Genomic DNA, 22,619 nt, shown 5'->3' with positions numbered 1-22,619 from the left:
AGTTGTTTTTATATAAATTTGCATTCTCTAAACTTTCTTAGCTAAGAATTTCATTGAAAAAGAAAAGTAGTGTAAATCATCCTAAGTGCATCTTTGTACTGGTTTGAGTCGAGTCTACACACCATTGGTTTCATTTCCGCTACCCTTTGTCTTAAGGAAACCATAAAATTAACGCTTAAAGTAAGATCAACGTAGTAATTTTTATTTACTAGGGCTCTGAAACACCAATATAGATCAGGCTAGTGTCTTGGAGTAGGAGAGTAATTAACTCTCCAAGACAGCAAAACCAAACAAGTAGCTTATCTTGTGGTAGGATAAATCCAACTGTTGCATTTATACTCTGGGAAAGCTCCTCTTAAAGGAGAAGCACGAGCTCGTGTCCGAACCAGTGAGGGGATCAATCCTCCCTCGTTGGGAACGATGCCAGACACGCACGTATTACAAACGGTAAACCTCGGATTAATCATTGTCGAGGAGCCAGGGGTCACTTACCGGTAAACCTTGGATTCTTGTCAAGGAGCCGGTAAGGGGATTGAGCTTGATACTCTGCCCTTGCGTGCTGTCGGAGTTTAGACTGTTCCCCCAGGTGTATTTGCCACTGTTGGTAACCTTAGTGGCCATAATCTTAGGATTCTACACAAGGTGACGGTGGAGGGAAGATCCCACTGTACCTGGAGCAGACGTTAGCTAGACTCACTTGGATTTTCTGGGGGGTTCACTTCACTCGAGACGGTTAAAGTGGAGGAACTTGTGCCGGTCTATTCATTAAGCAGGTTGTCGGGGTAACTGTTCCACCCTCCACTTCTGTACTGAATTCGGCGATGTTGGGTTTCATCTCCAACTAGTGTTTTCGGTCTGGAAGGCTACTGTTTGTGCATGGTTTGATGCCCTAGATTCTTTAGGCATGTGATTCAAATTTGTTTGGTTCTTTAGCGACTTTAGGTGGTTTGATTTGAGATTTTACTTTGTTTTCGTGTGTAGTAGTTAAAAGTTTTTAGCTGTGGCGGAATTACCGAGACAGTCCCGTAGACTTCGGGGCAAGTCACCTGAGATTGTCACCGGAACTGATTTATTGAGGAAACTCCATAGATCGCGGGGTGGACCTCCTGAAGACGTCCCGGGGCAGTACGAAGGATTGAAGGTCCTTGTAACTCCTCCTAGTGGCAGTAGAGTTGGATCACCTGAAGAAGTAGAGTCTTCCTTGGTAGTCCATCCAGATTACCAAAGTCTAGAGACAGGTTATAATCCCGAAGCTGTTACAGTTTCCGAGCTTGCTGGTAGTTTTTCATCTACTAGTGATTTAGGTGAGGAACCTGAAATATCTGAGCCTGTTACTCCAACTTCTAGTGTTCCAGATTCACCAAGAGTAGAACGAGTTATCACCGAAAATCTTCCTACTGGTTTGATTGCCATTGAAGAACTTGCTCCAGAGGAAGAAATAGGCGTCTCTAACCTTGAAGATCAACTTACTATTGAGCTAAGGGAGCGTGAATCTATCTTTTACAGTCCTCCTAGAAGTACTACTTGGTACCTTTCGTTAACTAACTATTTAGACAACTCAGGGTTAAGTTTTTCTTCACCTCGTACTCCTTTTCCACCTGGAGGTATCTATACTCCTGTAAATATGTCTGGTCAGTCGTCCGTGTTCACTCAATCTTCTGAATCTTTCTTACACGGCGGTCCTTCTGTTCCCACCGGGTATCAGTCACTTTCTGGTACCTTTGCGGGGGCATCTCCTCAACCCGTTGATCATGGGTTATTAGCTGGAAACAATGGTAATAGACCATTGGGTGTAGGGGACATTTACATGATGTCAGGATCAGTTCCCGTTTCTCAACCTCAAGGTGGCCAATTACCGCCTGGGGGCCAGCCTCAATTAACGCCTGGGGGGCAACCTCAAGGTACACAAATTGTGTCTGGGGGGCAACCTCAAGGCCAGTATGTACCTATGGTACAATACATGCCTCAAGGTCAACCCCAGCCTCAATATGTACCCCAGGGTCAACCTCAGTATCAATATTTACCTCAAGGGTATCAACCTCAAGGGTATCACCCTCAAGGTCAAGGTCAACCCCAGTATCAGTATTTACCCCAAGGTTATCAACCTCAAGGTCAATACTCGAGTCAAGGTTATCAACCACCTCAGGGTCAGTCTTATGTTCAAGGTCCGGGAAATGTACCTTTCAATTATCAACCCTACCCTCAACCTGGTTACGGATCTCAGTATCCTCAACCTGTTACGGGTCAATACCCCGGAATGATAGTGTGGGATCCATCACAAGGTCAACAGGTGTTGCAGCCAAGTATACAGTCGTTACCTCAAACTGGACAACCTGTAGTTTCTGGTCCACCCCAGCAACCGCAACTTGTCCAGTTAAATGTTCAAACTTCTGTAACTTTGGTAGTTACTCAGCCGCCAATCGCACCTAGTACTCCATCTCAAACGGCTGCTGCAACTACCGCAACATCTACCACACTTACTTCTGGAGTATCGACAGCTCCGGTTTCTACTGTCTCTGCAACCACCCCTCAGACATCTGTACCGTTGTACGGATCTATGATTCAAACCACGGTCCAGATGCCTGTAGGGCAGCCTGGTTTAAGTACTGTTGTAACAAGTCAACCACAATTTACTTATCAACAGCACCAGGGACAGTACCAATACGGGCCTGCTGTCCAACAACCGGTTTACCAGTATCAACCGTATCCTGGGTATACTTATCAACAACCTCAACAACCCCAGTACGGTCCGGTTAATCCTGGTTTTCCAGGAGGATATAATATCCCGAATGCGATTCCTGTTCCAAGTTATCCTGGATATCCTCCTCCTGGAGCTGGTCTTGTGACCCAAAGTTTTAGAGATCCTAACCGGCAATTGCCGTTTATCGCAACTTTGGATTTACCCGACTTGACGCGCCTAACGAACGATCCAATAAATTATCTTCCGTTCTGGCCGCCAATGCCAAATAAGTTGCCCAGCGATATACCCAAGTTCGAAGGTAAGTCTGGAGAGGATCCATCAAATCATGTGATGACTTACCACCTCTGGTGTGCTTCAAATTCTATCTCGGATGATTCGATCTGCTTACGTCTTTTCCAGCGTACACTCATTGGTCTCACGGCCAAGTGGTACATTGAGTTACCACGGGCCTCTTTTTACAATTGTAGCCAGTTAGCTACCTCGTTCTTAACTCACTTTCAGTTGCCGGTCAGATACGATAACGGTACTGAGTTATTAACTTCATTAAAACAATCGACGTCCACTTATATTTCTGATCATATCCATGAATGGAGACGTCGAAGACGTTTAGTGAAAGTTTTTATCCCGGACTAGATCTTAGCTGAATGGTTTTTCAAATCATTATTACCGAAGATTACTGAAGATGTAGCTAAGGCCGGAGTAGTTACTGAGGAGCAAGTCATTGCTCAAGCCCAGTATCTTGACTTAGTTTACACTCAGTCGGGTACGTTACACGAGAAGATCCCAGATCTTCCAAAGTCAAACCAAATCGCTGCTGCTCCTTCGGGATCTCATGCCGCTGATGGTATGATTGGTACCGTGAACACAAAGAGTAAGAAGAAGTCTTCCAAGAATTCTACTACTCCTATAATCACCTTGCCTGATTCCCCGACAGGAGAGTCTTCTCCTGAACTTTCCGCCGATATTCATGCTGTAGAGTCATCTACGGCCAAATCAAAAAACGGTGGAAAGAAGAAAGGAAAGAAGAAGACTAAAGCTGACAAGGCTCCGAAGGAGAAAACAGAAAAGTCGGAAACCAATGACGAAAAGCGCAAACCTCGATATCCTTGTCTTATTTGTGAAGAAGATCATTTTACAAGAGATTGCCCTCATCGGGCTGAGGTTGTGAAAATAGTCAAAGGTTCTCCCACTCCTGCTGTGTTGAAAGATCCTTTTCCAAAGCAGGAGAGTAAGATGACAGGTTCTTCCTCGACTGCCAGTGAAGAACCCATTTTGATGATGTCTCATGTGAGGATTGCGACTCGGTCGCAAGATTATGGTAGTAAGAATCCTGTTGATGGTAAAGAAGCAGAATCTTCTCATTCTAATCCATCAACCTCAGCTCCTGGTTCCGATCCACTACAGATCGAAAAACCTAACCTGGACTTAGTAATCAAACCGCCTGCCAAGGGTGTACTTCGGAGGTCTGCTTTCAATCCACATGCGAGAGCGGCCCAGAATTACAACATTGTTGAGGACTTAGCTGTTTCACCCTCAGCAATGTCGGCTTTAGAAGTGCTGCAATCATGCCCAGCACAACGAAAATTACTTTTGTCGGCTATAGGAGCTATTGATATTCAGGACCCGAACCTGATAATCTTTGATCTAGAAAATAGTACACCGCGTCTACCCCATCAAATGGCTTTCCAGATTCCAGTGATAGTAAAAAACAGACCTATCCATCGGACTGTAATTGATGAGGGAGCTTCCACGTGTATTATGTCGATTCAGTGTTGGAGATCGCTTGGTTCTCCTTCTCTGAACCAATCCCCGACCATCCTTAAGGCCTTTGATGGCTGTGGGTTCCGTCCGTTTGGTATTCTACAGGAATTGCCTATAGGGGTAGAAGGTAAAACCGTTAGTCTGGATGTGGAGGTGGTTGATGCCCCTCTAGACTACAACCTTCTTTTGGGTCGAAGTTGGTCATATGCTATGACAGCGGTCGTTTCATCGGTCTTCAGAGTAATAAAGTTTCCACATAACGGCAAGATCGTGACAATTGATCAGTTGACATACTTTTCATCCGACCCAGCCTCTTCAGAGAGTATTCAGCATGTCGGTAAGACGACAATCCCTTATAGGGACGTTGGCGTAGGTTTAGTTAAAGATTCCGGTTTACTGGGAACTTTTCCTTTCCCTCCAATCAACGCAGACCCTTCATTTCAATCAATTCATATGATTACATCAGACACCATTATTTACGACGATCCTTGGATTGTCCCATCTGAATCTGAGATAGACTCATTCGGTGATGCTATGCCTTTGAGTCCATATGAAATTGCTTATGAAGCCGTCGTGTCTTTTACCGACTCGCGTTCAACCCAAATCGACCAAATGAATGTGGTCAGTGAGGAATCACTTTTCACACCAACCTCAGAACGGATAGCGTTTCCCGAAGTCGTGTCATCTGACGAACAACTTCGCGAAATCCTAAGTGTAGACGATCTACCATGGGAAGATCTCCATCATATATCTTCGTTTTTACCTGAGGGTGATGCTTTTGAAAACGATTTTTCATCTATTTTTACCGCTGAATATGTCAAAGACGCTCAGAATCCAACGAAACATCCTTATTCAGAGTTGAATTTAGGGAATATTTCTCGCACTATTCCCATTGACATTTCAGTGAAGCCCGGAATTGAGGAGAACATTCATATAGGTGCCTCGTGTACAGATGATGAAATTCAAAGTTACAAGGCCCTATTCCAAGAATTCCGTGACGTGTTTGCCTGGTCCTACGAGGAAATGCCAGGAATCGATCCCGCTATTGTTGTCCATGAAATCAAGACCTACCTGGATGCTAAACCCGTCCGGCAACGGTTGCGTCAGATTCACCCTCGAAAAGCAGCTGCCATTAAAGTAGAAGTCGAAAAGCTGTTGAAAGCAGGTTTCATTTATCCGATCCCGTTAACGGATTGGGTATCGAATATTGTTCCAGTTAACAAGAAACAAGGAACAATGAGAATCTGTATCGACTATAGGGATATCAATCGAGCTTGTCCAAAAGACAACTATCCTATGCCCTATATCAATCAAATAATTGATGATTGTGCCGGAAGTGAAATGTTTTCCTTTATGGATGGTTTTTCGGGCTATAATCAAATCAATATTCTACCTGCCAATCAACCAAAAACGGCATTCATTTGTCCATGGGGGACATTTGCTTACTGCAAATTACCTTTTGGGCTTAAGAATGCCGGAGCCACTTTTCAACGGGCGATGTCTTATGCATTTCATGACATCAAGCACATTGTGCAACCGTACCTCGATGATTTGCCTGCTCATTCTTTACATCGAGCTGATCACCTTGTCCACTTACGAGAAATCTTTATGAGGTGTCGGCATTATCGTATTCAGTTAAATCCGCACAAGTGTGTTTTCTGTATAGAAGCGGGTCGATTGCTGGGATTTGTTGTTTCAAAAGCCGGCATTCGCGTTGATCCCTCGAAGGTCGAAGCCATCATCAAATTGCCTCCTCCTTCGAGTTTGCGCCAACTCCAAAGTTTGCAAGGGAAAGCAAACTTTTTACGCCGATTCATTCCAAACTACGCCGAGGTCACTAAGGGTTTTACACGGTTGTTAAAACAGAATGCTCAATTCTTTTGGGACGAGATTTCCCAACAATCTTTTGATGCACTTAAGCACGCATTGACCCATGCACCGTTGCTGCATCCTCCCAATTACAACCAGGACTACTTCTTATACCTCGCAGCTTCGCATTCCACTATTGGAATGGTGTTAGTCCAAGAAGATGAATTCGGAGCGGAACATGTGATATATTATCTTAGTAGGACATTAAACCCCACTGAGCTAAAATATTCGCATGTGGAGAAATTGGCCCTGGCAGCCGTTCAAGCTGTCCAGCGTTTTCGTCACTACATTCTTCTCCGTAAAACTACAGTTATTTCGGATTGCAACCCTATGATTTATATTTTGACAAAACAACTGCTAGGGGGCAAGTACTCTAAATGGATCGTTATCCTACAAGAGTTCGACTTGGAGTTTGAGAAGTCCAAGTCTAAGAAATCCTTAGTTTTTGCAGAATTGATGTGTGATTTCCCGCGTGCTGACACAGAAACTGTGGCAGAGGAGTCCATTGTGGACGAATCTTTGTTTCTTATCAGTACTTTAGATCCGTGGTATGGGGATATAATCATCTATCTCCAAACCCAAACCTTTCGGCCTGAAGCTTCAAAGTCGGAACGTCGAAAAATTCGGTTTCAATCCCAGCAATACAAAATTATTGGAGATACACTTTATCGCCAGGGGGCAGACTTAGTTTTTCGACGTTGTTTAACTCACGAAGAGGCTGAGAGGGTTTTGAATGATTGTCACTCTGGAGCATGTGGCGGTCATATGTCTGGGTATGCCACAGCTCAGAAGGTGTTGCGCGCTGGCTATTTCTGGCTGTCCATGTTTAAAGATTGTATCACTGCGGTCCGAAAGTGCCACAACTGTCAAGTGTTTGATCGCAAGATGCGCGCACCACCTGCTCCTCTCCATCCTATAATTTCCGTTGGTCCATTCGCCAAATGGGGTATCAATTTTATTACTTGTAACCCTCACTCGGCCGGGGGGATGCGTATATCATCCTCGCGGTTGATTATTTTACTAAATGGGCCGAGGCGATGCCTACATTCGACGCAAGCGGCAAAACAGTTGCAGTTTTCGTATTCAATCACATTATAACTAGGTTTGGTGTCCCGCAAGTGATCATCACTGACCATGGAAGCCATTTTCGAAACATCATGATGACTGAGCTTACAAGCTAGCTTGGTTTGCGCCACGATAGCTCTACTCCTTATTATCCGAAAGCCAACGGTTTGGTTGAGTCTATCAACAAAGTTCTGGTTATCATGATCCAACGAATCATTGGCATTCATCGGTTGAATTGGCACAACATGTTATTTTCAGTGCTATGGACATACCGAACTTCAGTGAAAACTTCAACAGGGTTCACTCCTTTCCAGCTAGTTTATGGCTTGGAAGTTGTGTTACCCATTGAATGCGAAATCCCATCACTTCAAATGGCTGTCGAATTACTCCCAGCTACTTCCGAAGAGGAGAAACGTTTATTATACTTAGCTCAATTGGATGAGACTCGTCGTGACGCTGCATTGGCAATCGAGACTCACGCGAAGCGAATGAAAGCTCAGTATGATAGAAATGTGACCCCTCAAAGTTTTTCGGAGGGAGACCTAGTGCTATTATATGATCAAGCTAACGATAAGCTAGGTGCTGGAAAATTCGTTCCTATGTGGCATGGACCCTACATTGTAAAGCGAAAGCTAGCAAAAGGGGCCTATGAGCTGGTAGATTTTGATGGGGACTCTTTGGGTAAACCCAGAAATGGACTTTACCTCAAGAGGTATTATGCTTAAATGATGGGTATGGAGAATTTTTAGTTAGGTTAGGTTTTCTTTCTAGCTAGTATGTTGGTTAGTTTAGATAGTGTGCTTAGCTTAGAAAGTGTGTTTTTTCGTCGTTATTTCTGGCTTATCTTGGTTTTACTCTTGATATTGCAGATGTCGATGCCTCTCCAAACGTACATTGGATTTGCCGATGGTGCTTGTCGTAGTACACGGAATATCTCTTCCGCAGCTTGGGTTATCTATTCGCCCTCTGACGAGTTAGTTTCTATGCATGGGGTGAGCCTCGGTCAAACAACGAACAACATTGCAGAATACAGTGCAGTGGTTGAATTATTGTCTGAATCTATTTCATTTGGAATTCGACGTTTGATAGTGAGGTTAGATTCTGAACTCGTTGTATTACAGCTTAATAGAGTATATGCCATTAGAAATCCTGTGTTATTAAGGTTGTTTTTGAGAGTGCGTCTCTTGGAACGTGAATTTGATTACATTGAATATCAACATATTCCAAGGTCTTTAAATACATTAGCAGATGAAATTGCTTCTCGAATGTTGGACAGACATTTGCGATAATCATGCAAGTAATTTTAAAAACATTTCATCACATATGTTAAACGAGATAAGCCGGTAATAATAATATATAGATAGGAGTGTGTCAAAAATATACATCGTCTTCGATCATAGGTTGAAAAACACCTTATGATCGGCAAAAATGATAAGTACAAAAAACCAAAATGTCATATGTGTCTACAAAAGTGACTAGTCAATCACTGGTGATGCTCTCTATACGACACCACTGCACGGGCTACTCTACACAAAAAACTCCTAAAGGGTCCTGGGACTGCAACTACATAGTGCTGCAATCTGATAGGAATGTCATCTATGGTCGTCTCCGGTATACCCGCCGTTAGACGCTCTAGATCCTGCTCTAACTCAGCCAGTGTCTCTGCAGCTGCATCCTGTGGGGCCGGTGCCGGTGCAACTGGTTGTCTCCTCTCAAAAGCCCGGAGATTGGCTGGACGCCGTGGACCTACATCTGCATTTTGAAACATTTTACTGTCAGTTTGAGACGATATATATAAAAAACAAAAAAAAATAGATAATTTAAAAACTTGTGAAAAATGAAAGTACCTCTGTCATCCCATTGTTCTCCCTGTGGAAGAACCATGTCCAGATCATTCCGAAAATCCATTCCGGCATAAGGAAAGTCCTGAATAGCAAAGACCTGGTTTTCCAACCAGTGAAAGTAACCATCAGGAAATCGAACAACTGCTGTTCCCTCATCAGGATGCCGGGCCATTACCGCAACCCATCTCGTCAACTTAGGCTCCCGAGGAGCCCCAACTGGGACAGTAAGATGCTGGGGGATCAGCATTGGAACTCTCTCTAGGGCAAAGCTCACAACCAAAGGCCCATATCCAAAGGTCTTCAATCGTCCGGTCTTTGCCCTAGTCAGTTGGCCCTTCATATTGGCCAACACAGCATCGCACCAGTTGAAAATGGTGCCTTGGAAGCAATCTATCGCCATCCGCATTTGGGACCCGGTGGCATTGTGCAAGGCGGCTGTGCCGCAAAGTCTGGTAACAGTAAAGGCTATCACCATAAGTTCAGGTCGGGATATGTATTTGATTTCTATCCCCTTCTCCTGGTTTTGATTGTTGCACCACTCTAGCCGGAGGCTAGCAAGGGATTGGCCACCCGGCCTAGTCCCGGACAGAGTCAGTTGCTCGCCCCTATTAGGCAAGCCAGTGAGAAAATATATGTCGGAGGATTCTATCTCGAGCTAGTTCTCTCCGATGTAGAAACATTGATCCTGAATATTCCACCTTTCAACCAGCCACTCAAGGAATGCTACCTGGCCCCTCATGCCAAGTATGGCCCAGTATTTATACAGACCGCATGCTTTTAACGCATCAATAGAAGGTTGATGATTTATTGCGGCCAAATCAATGTCCTCGTGTTCTCTTTCTCTCCAATCTAGCATGGTGACTGCCCTACACACCAAGAAACAATAGTTAGAATTCATAATTTTAAATTTGGTTGGTTGATTTGGGAGATTGGGGTTTCAAAACATATGTTTCGCGGGGTACGCACCCCACGTTCAGCACACAGAGCGGCGGTACGCAGCTGGGCTGAAGGCGGGCTGCGTACCCCGACCTTTTTCCTATGTAGAAAAAAGGTCGGGGCCCGCGGGTCACTCATAGGGCACCTGCGTACCCCGAGAAACATACCTCAAAACCCTAAACCCCCTAAAAAATAAAATGAAAACTGGAAATGAAATTCTAAATGGATGAAATTGAAGAGGAGGATGTTGTGGAATACCTGAAAGAGACGGCGTTCGATTCTGACGGTCGGATTCTCCGCAATGTCCACGGGAAGTTTCTTGCCAAAAGCCCTTTTCTCAACCTCAACAGTAAAATGGTAAAAATGACATGGTAAAAAGTCTTTTTATAGGTTTTTTGGATGAATGAATTCTAAGTTTGTTTATTTTTCACCATGAAAGGATATTTTTCAATGTATTTTTGCCTATCTTAAACAGGTATGAGTAATGAGTTGTTTTTGTGCAGGACAAAAGGATTTAGAGGGAAAATTGTCATTTTTTACGAACCAAAACATCAGAGTCATCTTTTAAGCCCTTTTCTGACTCCTAAAATATGAAAAGATCGCCAAGCATTTCTTGTACACTCGTTAAAACGGAATTAAAAGACGGTCCCCTTATAGCCCTTTTCTGACCGTAAAAACGGGAAAAGATTGCCGAGTTTTTGTCGTTTCAAACTCGATACTGGAAATAAAACGACGTGTCTTTGATCGCTTTTTACTTTTCAGGTCAGTGGCACTAATCATGAAAGTACTCCTTGGTCGCAAGATCAAGCGGTTCTCTCAGGTATTATTTTATACTTTTTCGGGCTTGAGAGACACAAATTTACGAAAAAGTTCACCTTGGAGTCTTCTTAAGTTTTTTCAGACTCTCTAAAATTGAAAAACGCCGAGTTTCTCCTATACTGGACTCGTTAAAATTTCACAGTAAAGGACCTGTTCGATTACAAACAGGAACGGACCACTCCTTCTTAGGGTCCGGATCTAAAGTAAGTTGGACTCATCCGAAGGATGAGCTTATAATCAAGCATATGTTATCCTCCTCAAGCTTGTTAAAAATAAAGAGGTACTTGCCAGAAATGGTGGGGGAAAAGAAAGAAGAATGAGCCTATTTGTTATCTTTTGTCCCAGAAGAAACCTTATTACCACTCTTGAACACGACACTTTTCATTCACCTGGGTTGGGAAATCCTTTGCTTCACAGTTGATCAAACCACATTGAAAGTCTTCAGCCGGGTTTCGGGGATTAACTTTGAGTCATTTGTTACCAAACCATCTGTTGTGTCGTTATGTGTTCAAGAGGTCTGCAAATAAAACTTTCATCTACAAAATACTTGTCATCCATTTTGACCATCCCTGAGTCAGTCCTTACAGCAATATTTCTTCAGCTTGAACTATGATTTCGTGTTGCAGGCTTGCCTGCAACGGGTCGCTTTCTATCGACATCAGCACATTATCTAGAAAGATGACTTAGAGATCATCAGTACCTTGAAGTCTGCATGCATCAATGGCAGGTTTCTCGCCTTTGACGTCAGTTTACATCATTGACTTTCGATCGAAGGATTCCGTGAAATGTTCGACATCAACTCATTCATTCACATCTCATGGATTGTACTGGGTACTTTGAGAACCATTGACATTACTGGTGGTCTCTCTCACACTTGTTAACAGTTTACATCATCGACTGGTAATCAAGTGGTTTCTACCATGTTCGACATCAACTCATTTATTCACATGGCTAGAATCGTACCAATTCGGGAAGTAGAAATGAAGACCCTGGATCTAGTTTCCACCATCCAGGCTGCGAGGAGTTTTGTATTCATTATCTAGTAGACTAATCATAAACAGATGGCTGCGTCCATACTGTGTCTACAGAAAGTCTTTGATTATGATGTACTGCAAGATCATTCCTGTATCAGAATAGTTAGTCTGCTAGTTAAAGTTTTGATCTGAGTATGGGAATGCCTACCTCAGTGATGATATAATCTTATACATGTATTTTGTGCTGAAAATTGCAGGTTCTGACCAGGCTCTCCACGAGATAATCCTTGAAATGATAAAGCGCTTCACCCTTCCTAGATAATACAAAACCCTAATCTACTACAGGCTTCGCACTTTAGGGGGCAATCTGTTACACTAAAAAATGTCACTATGGCTATTTACAGTTAGTATGGCTCTATCAACAGTCATGCTATCCTCCTGGGCAAGTCTTATGCCTCTGCTCTCCATGTCAAACTCCAAAAAAGAGAGAAAGTCTTTGTAAATGTGTTTATCTCTGGGTACGCATATTCTCTCGGCCTTACCTGCGTATATGCACCTAATATTCACAAAAGCTACGTACTTGTACGCTCTGTATGTAAAGGGACAGGTGCGTACCCCTGTAAAGGTCAAAAGGCGCGAGTTTCATCTTTAAAAAGTTACTTGTGGTCATTTCTAGAGCATTCTAGAAGGTTGTTTGATGTGTATTGAGCGCCTCCAGATGGTTCATGTACCCCTATGAAAGAGGAACTTATCCCATCAAGAGAGGAGCTATCCCATCCAAAGAGGGGATTATCCCATTGATGGTGGACCTGATTAACTTCCTCTTGAGCACTATAAATACAGGCATTGGGCCAGAAGGAGGGAGAGGTTGAAAGCTAAACATTTCTAAGGGTAGATGCTGCTGGAATTAGGACTCCCATTTAGAAGCTTGTGAGGAGAGATTGTCATCTTTGCTTGTTCTATTTTGGAAGTGGGTGAGCTTTGTCAAAGTAAAGGAGAACTCTTGATGGACCCTGGGAGGGACTTGCACAACACCAAGGCTCAGGTTGTAATTGTTCCTTTTGTTTCCTATTAATGCAAATGAGTCCATTCTTCTCAATAACTTGTTATTTATGAGTTGTTTCATGTACTCCTTGGTCTATATGTTAAATATGTTTTATTTTATGAGATTATCAAGTGCTATTTAATCGTTTGATTGTTAGTGAATGCAGGTTTCAAAGTGAAGGAGGAGCTCATCCGGATCAGCGAGACTGGACTACAACAACAGCGTTGGACTACAGGTAGGATCTAAACACTTGATTTCTTGTATGGTAAATGCATGTTTAGAGAAGGATTGCTCTTGTTTGTCTTGTTTGTCACTAGAGAGTCTTAGACTCCTAGGGAGGTTGGTTGTGTCCGCACTATCGACTCTTTCCGCCTGACACCTACAGAAGGGATTTTCAGTATGCGTCGCACCCTTAGCATGGGGCAGTCTGTATGGTCTAGTTTTGACCAGTTCTGAGCAGTTTTTTAGGAATAACTTCTGGGAAATGATGTAATCAGTTGACCTTGATCCTTTAGGGTATGAAACAAAACTTTTATGGGTTTTAGAGCCCTTGGTTTATTGATATATGTGATTGGGGTTGTAGTGCCCAAATATGTCTATAACAAACATACCCTCTTTACAATTTTTAATTTTTATAATATGAGAAACATTTGGAGAAAGCAAAGGTATGTACAATATTACAAGGCTTAACCTTAGCCATTCAAAATTATGACTCATATTGGTATAGGAGCCTAACAGTGGCTCCACTTGGGGATGGCATTTCCTTGTGAAATGTCAAGAACTTTATAGATCAGTAGTCTTTGAACTGTTGTTGATGTTACATTGAAAAATGTTCCTCTATTCTTCTGCACTATTGATACTTATGACAGCGAATCTTTCAAATCTTAGGGCTTTCTCTTCAGGTTTCAACTTCAAAAATCACCATCCAATCCAAACTAAACTTTTGAAAATAGAATATGTACAAATGGGGAATGAAAAATTAGTAACTAGGTTCAAAGTAATGTTTTAACATTCGACCATTCACTAGCCCACCCTCTACTTCTGTACCATCAAGTTCTCTCAGGAAGAAAGCATTTTTACCTCTAAAAGCATAAATGACATAAGGCCTTTCCATAGGAAATCAAACTTCCCATGTTTACCTCTGTCTTCCCTCCTTGAATCCCACTTGAGCACCTTGTCACCAAGGTAGAAATCTTCAGCCTTGGTTCTCTTATCAAAAATATTTTTAAACCTTTCTTACACAACTTGAGACCTAATGTAGTCCTCTTCTCTGGTTTGTTGTGGTTGAATAGTTTGGTTGATTCTTCTTTGGATACTATTTGGTTCAACCTATACTTCTTTAAGTATCTTCATTACTGGCACTCCCAAAGAGGATGGAAAGATAGCTTCCATTCCATAAACTAGTTGATAGGGAGAAGTACTAATTGATTTCTTTGTAGTCAATCTGTCTGCCCATAAGGCATTGACTAGCTTTCTATTCCAAGTTTTCTTATTTTCCTCTAGTAATTTTTTTATGATATTTACTAGGCTTTTGTTTGAGGATTCAACCAATCCATTACCTTGAGGGTAATATGTTGTGGAATGGCCAAGGGTGATATGGCATTTATTGCAGAATTCTATCATTCTTTTGGATTTAAAGGCTGTTGCATTATCAGTAATGAGCTTAGTTGGACATCCAAATCTAGATAGAATATTGGTTTCAAGGAAGGAAATGATAACAGTATCTGTGGCTTGCCTTGAAGGTATGGCCTCTATCCATTTTTTGAAGTAGTCAGTGGAAGTAAGGATCCATTTGTGTTGGGCAGAGGAGGGTGGGTGAATTTCACCAATGAAGTCTAGACCCCATTGTTGAAAAGGTATTTCAGCAGAGATTGTCTTGAGGGGTAATGGTAAAAGATTTTTCTTTCCCTCAAAGTTTTGACACTTGTGACAGGAGGTCACATATTTATTGACATCAGTAAACAAGGTAGACCAGTAGAAACCAACCCTCAAAATTTTATCTGTTGTAGTCTTCCAGTAAAGGTGTCCTCCGTAATCACCTGCATGAAACTCTTGTAAAACTTTTTCAGCTTCTTCTTTTAATAAGAAATTGAGAAGAATGCCTTCTCTCCAAAACAAAACATTGTCTAATATACAAAATCTAGAGGATTTCATCTTTAGAAACCTACTTTTAGTCCTAGATAATTCAGGAGGAGCTTGTAAATTTAGTAAAATATTACAAATATCAGCATACCATGGTGATTCAAGAAAGGCCTGGCTGATTAGTGGAGTCGCCATCTCCTCTTCATTATCTATTGCTGCAATAAAGTTAATATCCAAGGCCTGACAGTTCGATTCAGCCATTAACTTTGCTAAACCTTGGCCCTTGATTAATTTTGTTGGTTTAATTTCTATGTCATATTCTAAGATAGTAGCAATCCACTTCCCTCTCTTTCTATCTGGAACATCCTAATTTAGTATGTCTTTCACTACTGAATTAGGAACGTAGGCTACTATGTGAGAATATAAGACGTGTACCCTAAACCTTTAATGGCTTTGACCAAAGCCAAGGCCTGTTTCTCCATTATATTTTATTTTAAGGGGGCATCTCTCAGGGCTTTGCTAAAGAAAACAATGGGTTGTTCATAGCCCTGGTCATTTTTCTGTAATAGGACTATAGCTATTGTGTGCTCTGAAGCAAAGGAAAATAAAATGAAATCTCTATCAAACTTGGGACTAATTAGTACCGGTGCTTTAGTTAAGGCTAGTTTAATATCTTCAAAGGATTTCTTAGCCTCAACGGTCCATTTTATGGTCGAATCCTTTTTCAGCATAATGTTGAGTGATCTAATTAACTCATCTAAATTAGAAATAAATCTTCTAAGAAAATTAATTTTTCTTAAGAAAGCTTGCAATTCACTAATGTTCCTGGGGTGTCTTATTCGTAAGATGGCTTCTATTCTTGCTAGGTCTATTCTAATACCATCTTTCGAGATTATATGGCCTAATAACTTTCCTTCCTCTAACCCAAACAAGGACTTTTTGGGGTTTAAGGAGATTCCAAACTTCCTACATTTGATAAAGACTTGTTGTAGATGATCTAAATGTTGATTATCAGACTTTGAGAACACAGTAATGTCATCTAGATATATCACAAGGAAATCATGAATTTATTTAGCAAAGGTTATATCCATAGCCCTCTAGAAAGTTTCTCCTGAATTCATTAGTCCAAAAGGAATTTTCACATACATGAATGTGACCCAAGGAGTAGTAAAGGCAGTCTTGGGTTGGTCGTCAGGATGAACTAAGATTTGCTTATAACCAGAAAACCCATCCAACAATGAGATTCTGGTTGATCCAACTACTCTCTGCAAAATGTGGTCCATCTTGGGGAGAGGGTAGTTGTCTTTCAGTGATACTTTATTGAGGTTTCTAAGATCCACACAAAGCCTGATCTCACCTATTTTCTTTCTTGTTGGCACTAAGTTTGATATCCAATCAGAGAATCTGATTAGTGCAATTATTTTACCATCATACATCCTTCAGATTTCTTTTTCTATATCAGGAAATAAGACAGGATTAATCCTTCTTAGTTTCTATTTGAAAGGCTTTTGATTTTCTTTTATAGGAATAGTGTGCTAGATGATATTGGTGTCATAGGATTTGAGGTCCTCGTAACTCCAAGCAAAAACATCCCTAAATTCTTTCAACAACTCAATGCATTTGGATTTTTCAGTTGGAGGTAATGATTTTGAAAGTTTGTTCAATTTTGGACTTTCATCAGTGCCTATGTTGTATTCCTCAATGTCAGATCTTAATGGTTCCATGTTAGGTTTCTTAGGAACATCATTTGAATCAAATAAATCTTCCAGAGGGGTTAATCCCTTTGGTATGAAGTTATCCTCTAGATTGATTACTTCAGTTTCTTCGTTTATCATTTCATCAATTAGGTTATCTATATCTGATTTGTTAAATTTAGTTGGGTTAAGTCCATATATTTTATCATCTTCTATATTATTTATTTCTATTTTATCTTTAGTATCATGATCTACGGAAGTATCAGTATCTATATTACTATTTACAAATTCTTCTTTTGAAAGTAAAAAGTTATTTATCTGTTTATCATTAGTGAATATCTGCCAGTTTTTCAAATTATCAGGAATTACAGGTCTATGCCTAACTTCAGCAGTGTACTGATAGTTAGGCTGGAAGGGTAATTTACAAGTGCTAGCAAACATTGCTAAACTATGGGCTTGTATGCTATGTTTCCTAGGGATGATTGCAAGCTTTGTTTCTAAGAAAGTATTTAGTATTTCTACAATAGTGTCTCTATAGCAACTTAATCTAGGGTCTTTATTCATATATACAACATCTATTTGTTTCACAATTAATTCAGAGTTTCCCGTAATAGAAACTCTTTTAGCTCCTAAATTCCTAACTAACTTAAGACCTAAACTTAATGCTTCATATTCAGATATATTATTTGTACATTTAAAATTTAGTCTATAGGCATGGCCTTCTGAATAATTATTCTCTAAGTTATATATCCACACTCCTAATCCTGCTCCTAACATATTTACTGATCCATCAAACTCCAAATGCCATAAGATCTCATGATCATAGTTTTCACTATTTGGTGGAATAAACTCTTTATCATTCACAACAATTAGACCTTTGTGTTCATTGAATATCTCTATAGTCTAATGAGTCTCATCTGGTGTAGAAACTACAACATCTTTTAGTTCTGTATCAGTGCTGTCTAAAAGTATTTCTTGAGTCTGATCAGCATTATACGAAATAAAAGAGTCAATATTGGAGTGCATGGAGTAGATGGTAAATTTTTGAGGTCGATCCTTGCTACTTACCATATATTTCATTAAGGTTTCTTGGTATAGTTTCTTAGGTTGTCCAAAAACAAAAATTGTTGCATAAGCCATATCAAGTTGAGGAGATCCCTGAAGTTTGGCTCCCCATGATCTAGATAAAAGCATGCCATACTTCGGTGGGATGTTAGCCACTACAATGTCCATCAGGGTGCTCTTGGTAGGATATTGGACTAAAGTAACACATATGTCTTTGATTAATCCTAGACACTTTACTTGAGTAGAGTCAAAAGAAAATAAGTCTTTGTAGGGCCTTGTTATGTCTAGGTTTAGCTTTTCCATTACTGATTTTGGCATTAAATTGTGAGAAGCTTCATAATCCAACATTGCATTGTGTAAAATCTTGTCATGGATACTAAGTATTATATAAAAAGGTGGAATTCCTCCTTCTAATGGTTTGCCATTAACATCAAGACCGAATATAAGTTCTGGTTTATCATCAAACAAGTTAACTGAATCTTCATTTTCAGCAAAGTTTAAGGTCTGGTTAATCTGAGACTTTGTAAGGTTCATTCTTAATTAGTTCTATTAAATGGAATGGAATCTTTAGCTTAGATATCTCTACTCCCAAATTGAAGGAAAAGAAGATTTTTTTGATTGAGGGTTTGGAGTTTTAGCAATAGGGATTTGAGTAGGATTGTTTTCTTTTTCATTATTGGGGATTTCTTTCTATGGATTTACAAGTGTAATTGAAGTGGATGGCTGATTAGCAGAAGGTTGATCAGGGGTTATATCTACAATTTTGGGGCCAGAAGGATTTGGGTTCTGCCTAGGGAGAATTTGAAGGACCTTTGAGACAAGGGCTTCTTTTATCTTCTTGGGCTGATTATGTGTTGTTTTCTTTGTTTGGTCAGGAACATTCGAATTCCTTTTGCTTCTTAGATTGTATTTCTTGTGGACTTTGAAAATAGCAGAGTCATACCCTTGTTTATAGTCAAATGATTCACCAGACTGTACCTGTAGTTGCTGCAACATATACAATTCCTGCTCATCTTGAGTTAGAAAAACGGTGTCTTCATCATGTACTCCCATTAGGTTAATTTGTGTGTCATGCTCTGGATTTTCTAGATTGGATGTTTCTACATAATTTTCTTAAAAAGGAGGCCTTATGTTCTAATTTGGTCCATTTTTCCCTATGTTTTGGTTATTTCTGAAATTTGGTTTTCTAATTGGAGGTGCTTGTTGGTTATCCCATTGGGGTTTCCTTTCCATGTTACCTATTCTCTCCATTATTATTTCCATGCTTTTAGCCAATTTATCTATTTTAAGATCAGATGGTGAAGTTTCTTCCTTAGCAGTTCTTTTTTCATTTCTAACTCTATCCCTTTTGGCTAACAAATTTTCTTCTACACTAACAACTACACTTTGCATCTCTTCTAAAGTAGGGTGTTTCTTTCCCTAAGACGGTATGACATATCAGTATCAAAACCATCAGGGAACTTTATTAAGGCTAAGTCAGGTGGGGCTCTAAGGTTAACTGGGATTGCATTATATATACCATTAAATCTAGTGCAGTAATATTGAATTGTTTCATTAGGTCCTCTCTTAATATTTTAGTATTCTAAAAGGATTTGTAAAGGATTCTTTTTCTTTTCCCACCTATAAATAAACAACCTCTGGAAGTTTGCTAGGTCTGCTATGTGATTGGGTGGGAAGGCTTTAAACCACTTCTTGACATCACCAGTCAAAGATTGGGCAAATAGTCTCATCTAAACATCGGCTTCATCTAATTCATGTAGTTCAAAGAAGTCAGACATCTTGTTTACATATTGCTGGGCCGTATACTAACCAATAGCATCAAAAAATGGAATCTTACTCTGATAATTTGTAGGCATATCATGAAGTTGGGTAGGTAAAACAAGAGGAGCATATATGTTCACCATTGTTGTTGATTGGGATGGTATAAGTTATGGGGTTGATATAATTGGTGTTAATGTAGTAGTAGATGAAGAATCAGGACTAGTAGGTGGTGAATGAGTAATGAAAGGCTAGTGAGGGAGTGAAGGTGTTGTTGACATGCCTAATGTGTGCTATGCCAACAAGGGGAAATAACCTGATTGCAAGCCCCAATTAGACCTATTTTCATTTGGAATGGCTAGCTCCGACATGTTTTAAGAGACCCCGTAAATTGTTTGAACATGTTGAAAGATTGCTTTCGAGAGGAAGAATTCAATTAAATCAACAAAACAAAAAAGCTAACCTCTATGTATTAAATCCTATCTACACTACTTTTAACTACTCAAATCTAGTCTATCCTGTAGAAGCATAATACAGAGGTTTAAACATCATATATATGTTGGGCAGGAGCATGATTAAGAAGATTAAACATCATGTATAGATTCAAATCCAAATGAATAAATAACTGAATTCATAGATGGAAAAGACTGTATTAAAGCTAAATTGAAATCCGATCACTCATGTAGGAATCCACATTCTTTTAAGGAGTTAAACTTGCAACTGATCTTTAATTTAGTTTCAAATCAGAGACCATTCACAAGTTAACCATGAAACTGAATCACATTCAATTTAACAAGACTAATAGTGAACTGTAATTCATCAATATGCATACATACAAATCACATTTACATTCATGCCAGCAACAACACTTTGATCCAAAACATATAATGGAACAATCAAATAAGTCGGAAGATAAAGGCTCCTTCTTCCCCCCAAAACAATCCTCCTTATTCACAATAAAGCAAAACTGTTCTTCTCGAAAATCCCTAAGCCCTTTCTCTTCTTCAGAGGTAATAATTAGGCAAACGCCCCTAACTCTAGGTCTACCCTACCTCTTCATCTTCCCACTATTTTAGATATGCAAATAAAGTACATAGAGATAGGATCGTCAGCGTGACCACTCGCACGTAGAAAGCATAACGGTCAGATCGATTCCTTTCCAGAGGAAGAGAATAGATGTTGGTAAAAAAGGGTGACTATATGTTGCCTTCGCATAATGAAGACCGGGACAACTCTGCTTATAGAATGTATAGGCAACGCGTGGGGTTCCGACCCGGAACGCTTGCAGCCAGACCCTTAAACACCCGTTTCTACATACATGGCTCTTCGAATCCCCTCTTACGTCCTTTACTTCTGACTTGCAAGGATAGCTATCATTAGCTTGATGATTGTGAACAATAAAACATAAATTCTCTATCAAACGTAAACGCTGCCTCCATTCATTGTATAAACTATGGAACAAGTGTGAAAAGGATTTATGCTTGATACACAGTCAACATACAATTTCCTGCTCAACCCATAGGCTTGGCATAGTTTCTTGAGGGCTTCTTTTAAATCGCAATCGGGTATCGGCCCCTCCATGGGTCACGGTACCCATGCCTTCCACTTCCCCGATGCGTAATTACACTATCGAGACTCCACAGGCCCGCCTTTTACACTGAAAACCCGACCCCTTTGTAATTTCAGAAAATTTGGAAAACACATGAAAACACAGGAAATCCCGCCCCAATCGCTCAAGCTGGACCTCAAATGCTATATGTTGGAGTCTATAAATATTGCCAGGTTCGGCCTATCACATATCGCAATATGCACAAACCTGGGGCTCTACCGATCACGATATGCGATAGGGCTTTGGACCCAAAAATATATAAATCGTATTTGATAGCTCGGTGGGTCTGCCATATCGCTGTGCGTATTATGTATAAGGCTAGCGCTCTACCAATACGTGATATGCAATTGGGGGCCAGACCCGACAATGTATACAATGCAGTTCATAGTGCCAGCGGGTCCGGAGGTCGGGGGCACGCCATATATACATCAACCTTGGACTTAGGCTGATTGTGATATGTGACGGGCGTTCAGAGCCGAAAATATATATATTGTGGTTCATAATGTTGTCGGGTCCCGGGCCTTATTGCATGCATTATGCGCCCAAATTGAATGCGATAAGTGAAAGAGGGAGAATATACGTATTTTGCGAAGGGTTTCCTTTGTAAAGGGATTATAAAGGGACAATGATGCGATGAAGGGTTTTGGAAGCTAGACAAACCTCGATGAGCATATGAATGAAGGGCTTAACAAGGTTATATGTGAGGGATTTGTTAAGGGTCTTTCACCATTTGTGAATGGAAGATTTGGCTCTTCATAGAGTTAAAATCACTGGGATGAAAAGGACCATTCAGAGAGATGATAGATCACACTTATAGGGGGCCCATTCAAAATTTTCTATCAGAGCATGTTTTAATAGGGTGGTAGTTGTAGCCATAACAAATGACGAACCGTTGGACGAACCAATTATCTCTGTTTCCAAATAACCTTCATATCAACAAAACATCAGGATGTTAAGATAAACTTGAAATGCAAACTATATAGATGGACAATCATGGGTTACACTTAAACATTAACTACTTCAGGAGGATAAACATAGGAGGAGGAGTAGTCAACGAAATTGGCTAAGCACATGGCTCTGAGATTTGGCTTCGAGATGGCCATCGCCGAGGTTTCCTCTTGTGCTGGTAACGAAACCACAGGTTCTACGGTCTATGGCGGAGGCGATGCAGGGCTAGCCAAAGCCACGATCCTCCACGGGACCGGCCACAAGAGCATATGCTCTGATGACTATTGGAATGCCGGCATGGGCTTGGCAAAGCGGCTTAACGCCAAGGAAATATCTGACGGCCCTGAGACAGCAGAAAATCGCCCAAATCATGTATCAGAGGAGGATTTGGAAGTGAAGATCGCTAAGAGATATGAGAGCAGAAAACTGCACACGAAAATGGCCTTTTG

This window comes from Pinus tabuliformis, chromosome J (assembly GCF_031772625.1).
Source record: "Pinus tabuliformis cultivar Carrire ecotype Pingquan chromosome J, CPIR1, whole genome shotgun sequence".
Lineage (NCBI taxonomy): Eukaryota > Viridiplantae > Streptophyta > Pinopsida > Pinales > Pinaceae > Pinus > Pinus tabuliformis.
This window is presented reverse-complemented; position numbering follows the sequence as displayed.